The sequence below is a fragment of the Ambystoma mexicanum genome, chromosome 11 (assembly GCF_040938575.1).
Source record: "Ambystoma mexicanum isolate Mex_15411 chromosome 11, UKY_AmexF1_1, whole genome shotgun sequence".
NCBI classification, from domain to species: Eukaryota; Metazoa; Chordata; class Amphibia; order Caudata; family Ambystomatidae; genus Ambystoma; species Ambystoma mexicanum.
The window spans coordinates 825780573-825793804 of NC_090934.1; the positions used below are offsets into that span (position 1 = coordinate 825780573).

At 46.3% G+C, this 13232-nt stretch overlaps 9 non-coding genes across 9 annotated transcripts; all 9 read right to left on the reverse strand.

The window, feature by feature from the left end:
• Positions 1-549: 549 nt before the first annotated feature.
• Positions 550-621, reverse strand: TRNAW-CCA (transfer RNA tryptophan (anticodon CCA)). The gene has a single exon. It is a non-coding gene; the product is annotated as a tRNA-Trp (tRNA).
• A 313-nt stretch (positions 622-934) lies between these two features.
• TRNAN-GUU (transfer RNA asparagine (anticodon GUU)) lies at positions 935-1008 on the reverse strand. The gene has a single exon. It is a non-coding gene; the product is annotated as a tRNA-Asn (tRNA).
• Positions 1009-2798: 1790 nt separating this feature from the next.
• On the reverse strand, positions 2799-2870 carry TRNAW-CCA (transfer RNA tryptophan (anticodon CCA)). Its single transcript has one exon. It is a non-coding gene; the product is annotated as a tRNA-Trp (tRNA).
• Positions 2871-3183: 313 nt separating this feature from the next.
• On the reverse strand, positions 3184-3257 carry TRNAN-GUU (transfer RNA asparagine (anticodon GUU)). Its single transcript has one exon. It is a non-coding gene; the product is annotated as a tRNA-Asn (tRNA).
• Positions 3258-5046: 1789 nt separating this feature from the next.
• Positions 5047-5118, reverse strand: TRNAW-CCA (transfer RNA tryptophan (anticodon CCA)). The gene has a single exon. It is a non-coding gene; the product is annotated as a tRNA-Trp (tRNA).
• A 313-nt stretch (positions 5119-5431) lies between these two features.
• Positions 5432-5505, reverse strand: TRNAN-GUU (transfer RNA asparagine (anticodon GUU)). The gene has a single exon. It is a non-coding gene; the product is annotated as a tRNA-Asn (tRNA).
• A 1791-nt stretch (positions 5506-7296) lies between these two features.
• TRNAW-CCA (transfer RNA tryptophan (anticodon CCA)) lies at positions 7297-7368 on the reverse strand. Its single transcript has one exon. It is a non-coding gene; the product is annotated as a tRNA-Trp (tRNA).
• Positions 7369-9930: 2562 nt separating this feature from the next.
• Positions 9931-10004, reverse strand: TRNAN-GUU (transfer RNA asparagine (anticodon GUU)). Its single transcript has one exon. It is a non-coding gene; the product is annotated as a tRNA-Asn (tRNA).
• A 2175-nt stretch (positions 10005-12179) lies between these two features.
• Positions 12180-12253, reverse strand: TRNAN-GUU (transfer RNA asparagine (anticodon GUU)). The gene has a single exon. It is a non-coding gene; the product is annotated as a tRNA-Asn (tRNA).
• Between the last annotated feature and the right edge of the window lie 979 nt (positions 12254-13232).

The following is a 13232-nucleotide window of genomic DNA, read 5'->3' on the forward strand; positions in this document are numbered from 1 at the left end:
GACCAGTATAAGAGGAAATCCTCACAATCCAGGACCGACAGTTGATTGGGAGGGCGCTTACAGGTTTCCGACACCAGACCGGTACCTGAACTCACAAACCCAAACTGCAAAGTGATGGGCATTGCCACTAGACTGCCGACCCCCTTTCGGGGCCCCAGCATATATCGTATAGTCACACCTAGAGTTCCCAGGACAGTGCAGCATTCAGCGATTACACGAAAATATTGACAGCGCTAGGAGGCCATGCAAATGGCAGAGGTATGCTTTACAAAGCCCACGTAGCGTGCACAAAACAGCACATCAGTCAGGCCCACTTGAAGAGATGGTAAAGAGGAAATACTTCTGCTGCATCCAGTAAAACATAGAGATTGTCCTGCTTTAAAGGTTGACCATGTCCTTCATGGGTGTCTGTCAATATGATACTTCCCTGCTGCAAAGTTTCCATTCAAAACCCCAGAACAACTAGGCCCAGAGCACAAAGATGCAGTCAGGTTGAAATAACGAGATACTGAAGAGCAATTTTGTATTTCAGAGTGGGAAAAGCAAATCTGACCCCGACGTGATTTGAACACGCAACCTTCTGATCTGGAGTCAGACGCGCTACCATTGCGCCACGAGGTCCTTGTGGCAATGCTCCTGGTGTGTCTGATGACAGAATAAAGGTAGGAGACGTACATGCACCTGCAGAGCCTCATTGCTTCTTTAAGTAGACTGGCTAGGATAACTTCCTTCTGTGCATCAGTACACGCTGCAGCCAAACCCTTCCCATGAAGTCTTGATGTTTATGAATTGAATGGCAAGTTTTGAAAAACTAAAGCAAGCGAGAAGAATTGCTTGCAGTTTATTGGATTTTTTGGACGTCAGCAGACGAGACCTGCGAGAGGTAAACAGAAGTTCATAGTTGGTCATGCTGAATTTTTGAGCCAAAACGCATCGTCCCTGGGTGGGCTTGAACCACCAATCTTTCGGTTAACAGCCGAACGCGCTAACCGATTGCGCCACAGAGACTCATGCATTGCTTACACTGGGGCCTGATTGGTGTGCTGTTTGCTTATGCTTCCCAGGCAACCTGAAAATATTTCTAAAATAGCTCTATTTCCCACAGCAAATCAGGGTATCAAGCACTTCCCTACCTCCCCTAATCCACAAACACAGGGGATTTAGTAGAGGACAGAGCCTATCAACAGTGCACCAAATGTCCTCTGTGTAGGCATAACTTGCTATGAGGAGAAAGCCACAGTTGCGCACTTGTGTTAAAAGGGGACAGTAGGCTGAACCCAGAGAACACGGGAGAAATGACTCAGGTTTACTGAGTGGAACACTCTGTGTCTTTGTGCCAAAAACAGCAGCGTCTTTTCGGTTAACAGCCGAACGCGCTAACCAATTGCGCCACAGAGACTCACTGGCATGTGTGTTCTGCCTTTGGCCTGATTGCATTGCTATTTTTTTCTGATTGGCAGAAAACCTGAACTTTTTTCTGAAAAAGGCATGCCTCTCTTAGCACTGCAGTGCATTAGACTGCTCCCTTGCTTCCCTGAGTCCCCAAATACACAACCACCTTGGGCACAATAGAAGACACATTCCAGCAGATTTAGCAAGAGTGCACCAAGGATTCTATATGTAGGTACCTTGCTGAGAAGCAAGACCTGCAGTTGCATTCTTCTGTTAAAAGAGGGCAGCAGAGTGCACCAAGAGAACTTGGGGGAAGTAGATTATGTTAACTACTTGCCATGCTCTTTATAGATCCCTCTGTTTGACTGGGTGAATTCTAATTTCTGGGGTAGAGTAAGCAATTTTTGGATCTAGATGCTGTGCGCAACAGGAATGCTATATACTGCACTGTACTGCTACTGAAAAGTTACCAATTTTACAGGATGTTCAGGTAAGCTTTGTTTCAGAAAACAACTTGCTAGAGGCACTAAGACAGATTACTGGGACAAAGGAAGAGGGTTTGGGGATTAGCACATCTCCTATGAAAGGTACAGTCACGCCCGAGACAACTCTGAGTGTCACCTCGAATTCTAAGAAATGCAAACTAGGGACCTACGCTTTTTATTGCCAGTGGATCTTTGTGTTTCAGACAAATGTGCACGCCTCCCAGATCCCCTTGCAATGCACTTAGGGAAAGGGGGGAAGGTGCTGTGAAGCCCTCTCGCTGACAATGTCTCTCTTGTCTATAATGTAACTATGAGAGAGAGAGAAATAGGCAATGCGAGAGTGAAAAAGTAAAATGGAAATGTGTCTACTGAGACCAGTATAAGGGGAAATCCTCACAATCCAGGACCGACAGTTGATTGGGAGGGCGCTTACAGGTTTCCGACACCAGACCGGTACCTGAACTCACAAACCCAAACTGCAAAGTGATGCCCATTGCCACTAGACTGCCGACCCCCTTTCGGGGCCCCAGCATATATCCTTTAGTCACACCTAGAGTTCCCAGGACAGTGCAGCATTCAGCGATTACACGAAAATATTGACAGCGCTAGGAGGCCATGCAAATGGCAGAGGTATGCTTTACAAAGCCCACGTAGCGTGCACAAAACAGCACATCAGTCAGGCCCACTTGAAGAGATGGTAAAGAGGAAATACTTCTGCTGCATCCAGTAAAACATAGAGATTGGCCTGCTTTAAAGGTTGACCATGTCCTTCATGGGTGTCTGTCAATATGATACTTCCCTGCTGCAAAGCTTACATTCGAAACGCCAGAACAACTAGGCCCAGAGCACAAAGATGCAGTCAGGTTGAAATAACGAGATACTGAAGAGCAATTTTGTATTTCAGAGTGGGAAAAGGAAGTATGACCCCGACGTGATTTGAACACACAACCTTCTGATCTGGAGTCAGACGCACTACCATTGCGCCACGAGGTCCTTGTGGCAATCCACCTGGTGTGTCTGATGACAGAATAAAGGTAGGAGACGTACATGCACCTGCAGAGCCTCATTGCTTCTTTAGGTAGACTGGCTAGGATAGCTTCCTTCTGCGCATCAGTACACGCTGCAGCCAAACCCTTCCCATGAAGTCTTGATGTTTATGAATTGAATGGCAAGTTTTGAAAAACTAAAGCAAGCGAGAAGAATTGCTTACAGTTTATTGGATTTTTTGGACGTCAGCAGACGAGACCTGCGAGAGGTAAACAGAAGTTCATAGTTGGTCATGCTGAATTTTTGAGCCAAAATGCATCGTCCCTGGGTGGGCTTGAACCACCGACCTTTCGGTTAACAGCCGAACGCGCTAACCGATTGCGCCACAGAGACTTATGCAGTGCTTACACTGGGGCCTGATTGGTGTGCTGTTTGCTTATGCTTCCCAGGCAACCTGAAAATATTTCTAAAATAGCTCTATTTCCCACAGCAAATCAGGGTATCAAGCACTTCCCTACCTCCCCTAATCCACAAACACAGGGGATTTAGTAGAGGACAGAGCCCATCAACAGTGCACCAAATGTCCTCTGTGTAGGCATAACTTGCTATGAGGAGAAAGCCACAGTTGCGCACTTGTGTTAAAAGGGGACAGTAGGCTGAACCCAGAGAACACGGGAGAAATGACTCAGGTTTACTGAGTGGAACACTCTGTGTCTTTGTGCCAAAAACAGCAGCGTCTTTTCGGTTAACAGCCGAACGCGCTAACCAATTGTGCCACAGAGACTCACTGGCATGTGTTTTCTGCCTTTGGCCTGATTGCATTGCTATTTTTTTCTGATTGGCAGAAAACCTGAACTTTTTTCTGAAAAAGGCATGCCTCTCTTAGCACTGCAGTGCATTAGACTGCTCCCTTGCTTCCCTGAGTCCCCAAATACACAACCACTTGGGCACAATAGAAGACACATTCCAGCAGATTTAGCAAGAGTGCACCAAGGTTTCTATATGTAGGTACCTTGCTGAGAAGCAAGACCTGCAGTTGCATTCTTCTGTTAAAAGAGGGCAGCAGAGTGTACCAAGAGAACTTGGGGGAAGTAGCTTATGTTAACTACTTGCCATGCTCTTTATAGATCCCTCTGTTTGACTGGGTGAATTCTAATTTCTGGGGTAGAGTAAGCAATTTTTGGATCTAGATGCTGTGCGCAACAGGAATGCTATATACTGCACTGTACTGCTACTGAAAAGTTACCAATTTTACAGGATGTTCAGGTAAGCTTTGTTTCAGAAAACAACTTGCTAGAGGCCCTAGGACAGATTACTGGGACAAAGGAAGAGGGTTTGGGGATTAGCACATCTCCTATGAAAGGTACAGTCACGCCCGAGACAACTCTGAGTGCCTCCTCAAATTCTAAGAAATGCGAACTGGGGTCCTTCGCCTTTTATTGCCAGTGGATCTTTGTGTTTCAGACAAATGTGCACGCCTCCCAGAGCCCCTTGCAATGCACTTAGGGAAATGGGGGAAGGTGCTGTGAAGCCCTCTCGCTGACAATGTCTCTCTTGTCTATAATGTATCTATGAGAGAGAGAGAAATAGGCAATGCGAGAGTGAAAAAGTAAAATGGAAATGTGTCTACTGAGACCAGTATAAGGGGAAATCCTCACAATCCAGGACCGACAGTTGATTGGGAGGGCGCTTACAGGTTTCCGACACCAGACCGGTACCTGAACTCACAAACCCAAACTGCAAAGTGATGGGCATTGCCACTAGACTGCCGACCCCCTTTCGGGGCCCCAGCATATATCCTTTAGTCACACCTAGAGTTCCCAGGACAGTGTAGCATTCAGCGATTACACGAAAATATTGACAGCGCTAGGAGGCCATGCAAATGGCAGAGGTATGCTTTACAAAGCCCACGTAGCGTGCACAAAACAGCACATCAGTCAGGCCCACTTGAAGAGATGGTAAAGAGGAAATACTTCTGCTGCATCCAGTAAAACATAGAGATTGGCCTGCTTTAAAGGTTGACCATGTCCTTCATGGGTGTCTGTCAATATGATACTTCCCTGCTGCAAAGCTTACATTCGAAACGCCAGAACAACTAGGCCCAGAGCACAAAGATGCAGTCAGGTTGAAATAACGAGATACTGAAGAGCAATTTTGTATTTCAGAGTGGGAAAAGCAAATATGACCACGACGTGATTTGAACACGCAACCTTCTGATCTGGAGTCAGACGCGCTACCATTGCGCCACGAGGTCCTTGTGGCAGTCCACCTGGTGTGTCTGATGACAGAATAAAGGTAGGAGACGTACATGCACCTGCAGAGCCTCATTGTTTCTTTAGGTAGACTGGCTAGGATAGCTTCCTTCTGTGCATCAGTACACGCTGCAGCCAAACCCTTCCCATGAAGTCTTGATGTTTATGAATTGAATGGCAAGTTTTGAAAAACTAAAGCAAGCAAGAAGAATTGCTTGCAGTTTATTGGATTTTTTGGACGTCAGCAGACGAGACCTGCGAGAGGTAAACAGAAGTCCATAGTTGGTCACGCTGAATTTTTGAGCCAAAATGCACCGTCCCTGGGTGGGCTTGAACCACCAACCTTTCGGTTAACAGCCGAACGCGCTAACCGATTGCGCCACAGAGACTCATGCAGTTCTTACACAGGGGCCTGATTGGTGTGCTGTTTGCTTATGCTTCCCAGGCAACCTGAAAATATTTCTAAAATAGCTCTATTTCCCACAGCAAATCAGGGTATCAAGCACTTCCCTACCTCCCCTAATCCACAAACACAGGGGATTTAGTAGAGGACAGAGCCCATCAACAGTGCACCAAATGTCCTCTGTATAGGCATAACTTGCTATGAGGAGAAAGCCACAGTTGCGAACTTGTGTTAAAAGGGGACAGTAGGCTGAACCCAGAGAACACGGGAGAAATGACTCAGGTTTACTGAGTGGAACACTCTGTGTCTTTGTGCCAAAAACAGCAGCATCTTTTCGGTTAACAGCCGAACGCGCTAACCAATTGCGCCACAGAGACTCACTGGCATGTGTGTTCTGCCTTTGGCCTGATTGCATTGCTATTTTTTTTCTGATTGGCAGAAAACCTGAACTTTTTTCTGAAAAAGTCATGCCTCTCTTAGCACTGCAGTGCATTAGACTGCTCCCTTGCTTCCCTGAGTCCCCAAATACACAACCACCTTGGGCACAATAGAAGACACATTCCAGCAGATTTAGCAAGAGTGCACCAAGGATTCTATATGTAGGTACCTTGCTGAGAAGCAAGACCTGCAGTTGCATTCTTCTGTTAAAAGAGGGCAGCAGAGTGCACCAAGAGAACTTGGGGGAAGTAGCTTATGTTAACTACTTGCCATGATCTTTATAGATCCCTCTGTTTGACTGGGTGAATTCTAATTTCTGGGGTAGAGTAAGCAATTTTTGGATCTAGATGCTGTGCGCAACAGGAATGCTATATACTGCACTGTACTGCTACTGAAAAGTTACCAATTTTACAGGATGTTCAGGTAAGCTTTGTTTCAGAAAACAACTTGCTAGAGGCCCTAGGACAGATTACTGGGACAAAGGAAGAGGGTTTGGGGATTAGCACATCTCCTATGAAAGGTACAGTCACGCCCGAGACAACTCTGAGTGTCACCTCAAATTCTAAGAAATGCAAACTAGGGACCTACGCTTTTTATTGCCAGTGGATCTTTGTGTTTCAGACAAATGTGCACGCCTCCCAGAGCCCCTTGCAATGCACTTAGGGAAAGGGGGGAAGGTGCTGTGAAGCCCTCTCGCTGACAATGTCTCTCTTGTCTATAATGTAACTATGAGAGAGAGAGAAATAGGCAATGCGAGAGTGAAAAAGTAAAATGGAAATGTGTCTACTGAGACCAGTATAAGGGGAAATCCTCACAATCCAGGACCGACAGTTGATTGGGAGGGCGCTTACAGGTTTCCGACACCAGACCGGTACCTGAACTCACAAACCCAAACTGCAAAGTGATGGGCATTGCCACTAGACTGCCGACCCCCTTTCGGGGCCCCAGCATATATCCTTTAGTCACACCTAGAGTTCCCAGGACAGTGCAGCATTCAGCGATTACACGAAAATATTGACAGCGCTAGGAGGCCATGCAAATGGCAGAGGTATGCTTTACAAAGCCCACGTAGCGTGCACAAAACAGCACATCAGTCAGGCCCACTTGAAGAGATGGTAAAGAGGAAATACTTCTGCTGCATCCAGTAAAACATAGAGATTGGCCTGCTTTAAAGGTTGACCATGTCCTTCATGGGTGTCTGTCAATATGATACTTCCCTGCTGCAAAGCTTACATTCGAAACGCCAGAACAACTAGGCCCAGAGCACAAAGATGCAGTCAGGTTGAAATAACGAGATACTGAAGAGCAATTTTGTATTTCAGAGTGGGAAAAGGAAGTATGACCCCGATGTGATTTGAACACACAACCTTCTGATCTGGAGTCAGACGCACTACCATTGCGCCACGAGGTCCTTGCGGCAATCCACCTGGTGTGTCTGATGACAGAATAAAGGTAGGAGACGTACATGCACCTGCAGAGCCTCATTGCTTCTTTAAGTAGACTGGCTAGGATAGCTTCCTTCTGTGCATCAGTACACGCTGCAGCCAAACCCTTCCCATGAAGTCTTGATGTTTATGAATTGAATGGCAAGTTTTGAAAAACTAAAGCAAGCGAGAAGAATTGCTTACAGTTTATTGGATTTTTTGGACGTCAGCAGACGAGACCTGCGAGAGGTAAACAGAAGTTCATAGTTGGTCATGCTGAATTTTTGAGCCAAAATGCATCGTCCCTGGGTGGGCTTGAACCACCAACTTTTCGGTTAACAGCCGAACGCGCTAACCGATTGCACCACAGAGACTCATGCAGTTCTTACACAGGGGCCTGATTGGTGTGCTGTTTGCTTATGCTTCCCAGGCAACCTGAAAATATTTCTAAAATAGCTCTATTTCCCACAGCAAATCAGGGTATCAAGCACTTCCCTACCTCCCCTAATCCACAAACACAGGGGATTTAGTAGAGGACCGAGCCCATCAACAGTGCACCAAATGTCCTCTGTATAGGCATAACTTGCTATGAGGAGAAAGCCACAGTTGCGCACTTGTGTTAAAAGGGGACAGTAGGCTGAACCCAGAGAACACGGGAGAAATGACTCAGGTTTACTGAGTGGAACACTCTGTGTCTTTGTGCCAAAAACAGCAGCGTCTTTTCGGTTAACAGCCGAACGCGCTAACCAATTGCGCCACAGAGACTCACTGGCATGTGTGTTCTGCCTTTGGCCTGATTGCATTGCTATTTTTTTCTGATTGGCAGAAAACCTGAACTTTTTTCTGAAAAAGGCTTGCCTCTCTTAGCACTGCAGTGCATTAGACTGCTCCCTTGCTTCCCTGAGTCCCCAAATACACAACCACCTTGGGCACAATAGAAGACACATTCCAGCAGATTTAGCAAGAGTGCACCAAGGATTCTATATGTAGGTACCTTGCTGAGAAGCAGGACCTGCAGTTGCATTCTTCTGTTAAAAGAGGGCAGCAGAGTGCACCAAGAGAACTTGGGGGAAGTAGCTTATGTTAACTACTTGCCATGATCTTTATAGATCCCTCTGTTTGACTGGGTGAATTCTAATTTCTGGGGTAGAGTAAGCAATTTTTGGATCTAGATGCTGTGCGCAACAGGAATGCTATATACTGCACTGTACTGCTACTGAAAAGTTACCAATTTTACAGGATGTTCAGGTAAGCTTTGTTTCAGAAAACAACTTGCTAGAGGCCCTAGGACAGATTACTGGGACAAAGGAAGAGGGTTTGGGGATTAGCACATCTCCTATGAAAGGTACAGTCACGCCCGAGACAACTCTGAGTGCCTCCTCAAATTCTAAGAAATGCGAACTGGGGTCTTACGCCTTTTATTGCCAGTGGATCTTTGTGTTTCAGACAAATGTGCACACCTCCCAGAGCCCCATGCAATGCATTTAGGGAAATGGGGGAAGGTGCTGTGCAACCCTCTCGCTGACAATGTCTCTCTTGTCTATAATGTATCTATGAGAGAGAGAGAAATAGGCAATGTGAGAGTGAAAAAGTAAAATGGAAATGTGTCTACTGAGACCAGTATAAGGGGAAATCCTCACAATCCAGGACCGACAGTTGATTGGGAGGGCGCTTACAGTTTTCTGACACAAGACCGGTACCTGAACTCACAAACCCAAACTACAAAGTGATGGGCATTGCCACTAGACTGCCGACCCCCTTTCGGGGCCCCAGCATATATCCTTTAGTCACACCTAGAGTTCCCAGGACAGTGCAGCATTCAGCGATTACACGAAAATATTGACAGCGCTAGGAGGCCATGCAAATGGCAGAGGTATGCTTTACAAAGCCCACGTAGCGTGCACAAAACAGCACATCAGTCAGGCCCACTTGAAGAGATGGTAAAGAGGAAATACTTCTGCTGCATCCAGTAAAACATAGAGATTGGCCTGCTTTAAAGGTTGACCATGTCCTTCATGGGTGTCTGTCAATATGATACTTCCCTGCTGCAAAGTTTACATTCGAAACGCCAGAACAACTAGGCCCAGAGCACAAAGATGCAGTCAGGTTGAAATAACGAGAAACTGAAGAGCAATTTTATATTTCAGAGTGGGAAAAGCTAATATGACCCCGACGTGATTTGAACACGAAACCTTCGGATCTGGAGTCAGACGCGCTACCATTGCGCCACGAGGTCCATGCGGCACTCCACCTGGTGTGTCTGATGACAGAATAAAGGTAGGAGACGTACATGCACCTGCAGAGCCTCATTGCTTCTTTAAGTAGACTGGCTAGGATAGCTTCCTTCTGTGCATCAGTACACGCTGCAGCCAAACCCTTCCCATGAAGTCTTGATGTTTATGAATTGAATGGCAAGTTTTGAAAAACTAAAGCAAGCGAGAAGAATTGCTTGCAGTTTATTGGATTTTTTGGACGTCAGCAGACGAGACCTGCGAGAGGTAAACAGAAGTTCATAGTTGGTCATGCTGAATTTTTGAGCCAAAATGCATCGTCCCTGGGTGGGCTTGAACCACCAACCTTTCGGTTAACAGCCGAACGCGCTAACCGATTGCGCCACAGAGACTCATGCAGTGCTTACACTGGGGCCTGATTGGTGTGCTGTTTGCTTATGCTTCCCAGGCAACCTGAAAATATTTCTAAAATAGCTCTATTTCCCACAGCAAATCAGGGTATCAAGCACTTCCCTACCTCCCCTAATCCACAAACACAGGGGATTTAGTAGAGGACAGAGCCCATCAACAGTGCACCAAATGTCCTCTGTGTAGGCATAACTTGCTATGAGGAGAAAGCCACAGTTGCGCACTTGTGTTAAAAGGGGACAGTAGGCTGAACCCAGAGAACACGGGAGAAATGACTCAGGTTTACTGAGTGGAACACTCTGTGTCTTTGTGCCAAAAACAGCAGCGTCTTTTCGGTTAACAGCCGAACGCGCTAACCAATTGTGCCACAGAGACTCACTGGCATGTGTGTTCTGCCTTTGGCCTGATTGCATTGCTATTTTTTTCTGATTGGCAGAAAACCTGAACTTTTTTCTGAAAAAGGCATGCCTCTCGTAGCACTGCAGTGCATTAGACTGCTCCCTTGCTTCCCTGAGTCCCCAAATACACAACCACCTTGGGCACAATAGAAGACACATTCCAGCAGATTTAGCAAGAGTGCACCAAGGTTTCTATATGTAGGTACCTTGCTGAGAAGCAAGACCTGCAGTTGCATTCTTCTGTTAAAAGAGGGCAGCAGAGTGCACCAAGAGAACTTGGGGGAAGTAGCTTATGTTAACTACTTGCCATGCTCTTTATAGATCCCTCTGTTTGACTGGGTGAATTCTAATTTCTGGGGTAGAGTAAGCAATTTTTGGATCTAGATGCTGTGCGCAACAGGAATGCTATATACTGCACTGTACTGCTACTGAAAAGTTACCAATTTTACAGGATGTTCAGGTAAGCTTTGTTTCAGAAAACAACTTGCTAGAGGCCCTAGGACAGATTACTGGGACAAAGGAAGAGGGTTTGGGGATTAGCACATCTCCTATGAAAGGTACAGTCACGCCCGAGACAACTCTGAGTGCCTCCTCAAATTCTAAGAAATGCGAACTGGGGTCCTACGCCTTTTATTGCTAGGGGATCTTTGTGTTTCAGACAAATGTGCACGCCTCCCAGAGCCCCTTGCAATGCACTTAGGGAAATGGGGGAAGGTGCTGTGAAGCCCTCTCGCTGACAATGTCTCTCTTGTCTATAATGTATCTATGAGAGAGAGAGAAATAGGCAATGCGAGAGTGAAAAAGTAAAATGGAAATGTGTCTACTGAGACCAGTATAAGGGGAAATCCTCACAATCCAGGACCGACAGTTGATTGGGAGGGCGCTTACAGGTTTCCGACACCAGACCGGTACCTGAACTCACAAACCCAAACTGCAAAGTGATGGGCATTGCCACTAGACTGCCGACCCCCTTTCGGGGCCCCAACATATATCCTTTAGTCACACCTAGAGTTCCCAGGACACTGCAGCATTCAGCGATTACACGAAAATATTGACAGCGCTAGGAGGCCATGCAAATGGCAGAGGTATGCTTTACAAAGCCCACGTAGCGTGCACAAAACAGCACATCAGTCAGGCCCACTTGAAGAGATGGTAAAGAGGAAATACTTCTGCTGCATCCAGTAAAACATAGAGATTGGCCTGCTTTAAAGGTTGACCATGTCCTTCATGGGTGTCTGTCAATATGATACTTCCCTGCTGCAAAGCTTACATTCGAAACGCCAGAACAACTAGGCCCAGAGCACAAAGATGCAGTCAGGTTGAAATAACGAGATACTGAAGAGCAATTTTGTATTTCAGAGTGGGAAAAGCAAATATGCCCCCGACGTGATTTGAACACGCAACCTTCTGAACTGGAGTCAGACGCCCTACCATTGCGCCACGAGGTCCTAGTGGCAGTCCACCTGGTGTGTCTGATGACAGAATAAAGGTAGGAGACGTACATGCACCTGCAGAGCCTCATTGCTTCTTTAGGTAGACTGGCTAGGATAGCTTCCTTCTGTGCATCAGTACACGCTGCAGCCAAACCCTTCCCATGAAGTCTTGATGTTTATGAATTGAATGGCAAGTTTTGAAAAACTAAAGCAAGCGAGAAGAATTGCTTGCAGTTTATTGGATTTTTTGGACGTCAGCAGACGAGACCTGCGAGAGGTAAACAGAAGTTCATAGTTGGTCATGCTGAATTTTTGAGCCAAAATGCATCGTCCCTGGGTGGGCTTGAACCACCAACCTTTCGGTTAACAGCCGAACGCGCTAACCGATTGCGCCACAGTGACTCATGCAGTGCTTACACTGGGGCCTGATTGGTGTGCTGTTTGCTTATGCTCCCCAGGCAACCTGAAAATATTTCTAAAATAGCTCTATTTCCCACAGCAAATCAGGGTATCAAGTACTTCCCTACCTCCCGTAATCCACAAACACAGGGGATTTAGTAGAGGACAGAGCCCATCAACAGTGCACCAAATGCCCTCTGTGTAGGCATAACTTGCTATGAGGAGAAAGCCACAGTTGCGCACTTGTGTTAAAAGGGGACAGTAGGCTGAACCCAGAGAACACGGGAGAAATGACTCAGGTTTACTGAGTGGAACACTCTGTGTCTTTGTGCCAAAAACAGCAGCGTCTTTTCGGTTAACAGCAGAACGCGCTAACCAATTGCGCCACAGAGACTCACTGGCATGTGTGTTCTGCCTTTGGCCTGATTGCATTGCTATTTTTTTCTGATTGGCAGAAAACCTGAACTTTTTTCTGAAAAAGGCATGCCTCTCTTAGCACTGCAGTGCATTAGACTGCTCCCTTGCTTCCCTGAGTCCCCAAATACACAACCACCTTGGGCACAATAGAAGACACATTCCAGCAGATTTAGCAAGAGTGCACCAAGGATTCTATATGTAGGTACCTTGCTGAGAAGCAAGACCTGCAGTTGCATTCTTCTGTTAAAAGAGGGCAGCAGAGTGCACCAAGAGAACTTGGGGGAAGTAGCTTATGTTAACTACTTGCCATGATCTTTATAGATCCCTCTGTTTGACTGGGTGAATTCTAATTTCTGGGGTAGAGTAAGCAATTTTTGGATCTAGATGCTTTGCGCAACAGGAATGCTATATACTGCACTGCACTGCTACTGAAAAGTTACCAATTTTACAGGATGTTCAGGTAAGCTTTGTTTCAGAAAACAACTTGCTAGAGGCCCTAGGACAGATTACTGGGACAAAGAAGGAGGGTTTGGGGATTAGCACATCTCCTATGAAAGGTACAGTC